This window comes from Lactuca saligna, chromosome 8 (assembly GCF_052625555.1).
Source record: "Lactuca saligna cultivar CGN05327 chromosome 8, ASM5262555v1, whole genome shotgun sequence".
Classification (NCBI taxonomy): domain Eukaryota; kingdom Viridiplantae; phylum Streptophyta; class Magnoliopsida; order Asterales; family Asteraceae; genus Lactuca; species Lactuca saligna.
Window position 1 is genome coordinate 279,610,007 of NC_136424.1, and position 2,833 is coordinate 279,612,839.

Below are 2,833 nucleotides of genomic sequence, written 5' to 3' on the forward strand. Positions count from 1 at the left end.
ACTACTACAAACCTGGTACTTCGTTTAGCGATTACTAGCGTATGAGTATTTCGATAATTGAAAATGGTGAAAGTTCATAATATAATTCCAACAGTAAAAAATTAAGCTTCGTATAACCTACCGTTGTTCATAGGGATTCCGAAATAGTCTCTCCTGCGGTGATCATCAGTATTCTTCCATCTTAGCCAGAGTTTCTTGTTATTGGACAATCCCTCTAGAAGTTTCCAGTTTCACCGCATTTGTAACAGCCAGGGATTTGAGAGGTTGTTTGTGCCGGTGCTCTACGAAAACGAGTAGCATGCCCTTTCTTATTGCAGTTCCTACAACGCATCTTCAGACAAGTTACCATGTGATGAAAGTTACCCTTATTACATTTTGGAAGGTTCCCAGCATATCGACTAGTAGGTGCTGGAGTGGTAGGTGTTGTGGCAGAATGAACAACAACTTTCTGTTGCCCTTTCGTGGTCTCTTGTGTTGGTTGTCTCTCTTTCTGACTCCATGAATTTCGCTTATAGTCATCCCTTTTTGTTAGCTCAGGAGTGGGGGGTAAGGATCGTTGCATCTTGTTGTCTCTTGATAGACCCTTGATTCGAACTGCCTCTTTTTTCATTCCAGAACTTTCGTTTCGTGTTACTAGGTTTGTGGTTTGGAGTATCCTAGCAGGTAGACACTCGTTGGTTTCCTTGATTGTCACAAAAATTTGAATTGTCGACATGGTTCCCATTTTTACTAGTGTTACTTGCACGAAGATGTTCCATGATGACTATCACGGCGGCTGCGACCGCATCTTGAAAAGTTGCTGAGTCTATAAGCAGGAGGGGTGTTTCGTGGGTTGGTCGGTTATTTCGATGTGAAGACATGATTCTGTTACATGATGTGAAACGAGTTGGTTACGTAAATATGATCGTTGTTAGGTTCATTCTATAAGTATAATTTCTCCATCCTGTTATTTGTTTTATAATGTTTCGACTTACATCCTTACGATGTATTAATGAATGAGGGTTAAAATAGGTATCGTATTTAAGTTGAGTTTTAGCAAACTAGGGTATAGATGTTGAAATCTGAGGTCGATCTGGTTTCATGGGTTTTGGAAGAGGGTATCTCTCTTACTATTTCTAGTTATGAAGAAAGATGTGATATACCTATCTCATAGCGTAAGTAATATAATTACCAACTCACTAGGTAATAATTAATTATTAATTATTCGTTTGATGCATCAGGTTCTCTACCACCTTGCATGCTTCACGAGTGGTTTCCTTTGTTCTCTGTCTTATTTTTTGTGGTAATGATTTGTTATATCTTGGTATTGATATAGGGTGTCCTTGATTCTTCTCAGGCATGTTGAATTTTCGTCATTGTTTTGATTTCCCTAGTTGAAGTTGTAGAGGTTTGTTATCCTATGGTAACTGTCTCTTTCTCTAAAGGGTGTAGGTGATAGATGTATTGGATTTATCGGAGGATTGCGTCTGTCTGATTTGCGAGGCGACATTTTTTAGCTATAGGGTTAAAGATAAAATGGTGGTAAAACTTCGACAAAGTTTCCAAGTTCAATAACATTGAACTTCCATAGATGAGGTCAACAAGGATAGTGTAGTGAGTTGCTAAAACAGTTTATGACACGAATTGTTTACATAGCCGAAAGCATGGATTGATAATGATGATCTTTAAAGGAAACAAGAAGTCTGTCGTAATAGTTGCTGTAGAAGTTATATAGAATTCGGAAAATTTGACCTTGGAGTAGGTCTACAATATACCGCACAGGGAAAACTTGACAACATAAAGATCTAGTGAATCAGTACTTGCTAGACAGGAATGTTTCCATGAAAAGGGTACCACTTGGAGTACATACTAAGGTTATTTCACAACCTAAAGGGGGAATTGAGTAGATTGTCCTCTATTTGCGATGGGAATTGTTCAGATGAGCCTTGGGTTCTGCCCACTGACGATCTATCTCGAGCATACACAATTCATACCTTGTCTGGCGTGCTCGAAGTTCCCTGACTTCAGTTTAAGTTGTAGTTAGCTCTCTCTGCAAAGCTTCATTTTGATTTATGTTTCTTCCATGAGCTGATTCTAACTGGCGGATATGAACTGTATTGACTCCGGTGTTCGCGTTATTCTCCTCTGTTCGTTGGATAGTTGCCCTTCCTTGCTCATCATTGCGAGCTATCCGGCGAGCCAGTATAGGAAGGACTCTATCTGCTGATCCTCCCTCGTTCAGATTGTAGAAGCTTCGGTCTCCACTGTACGGAGGGGGTTGAACATGTTCACGACTCCACCTATTCAGGTTCGTTGCCCATAGAGGTGTCGGGCCTTTAAATCCCAGTCGAGGATTAGGATTTTGAATTGGAGCCACTAAGGTTAGGTTATTGTGACACCCCGATAAAGCGGAAACACAAGGCGTGGCAGTATAAAGGGTTTCATAGCAAAAGTTAAAAGACAACACCAACCGTAGTATTAAAAATCATTACAAATTTACAATGGGTTTGAACAAATTATAAATGAAATTACAATGTATATTGAAATACAACACATGTGAATGCTCCTAAAAGTGAAGTGTCCCTAAGTGACACTTACTCGAGGATTCCTGAAAAAACATGTAAAATGAGTGTCAAGTATAAAAATAGTTTGTGAGTACTTATAGATTTAAAAATAATATTATTAGTGAAATGCGTAGAATAGTCCTTGTCACAGATCTGAGATACACTTAACAAACTATGCTTCAGTTTGGGAGCAAAATTAACATTTTTGAAACTTAAAACCCCATTTGTGACAGTTCCTCTTTGAGTAATCTTGCCACCTTCTCCACCCGCAAAGGAGATGTACCCCCCAT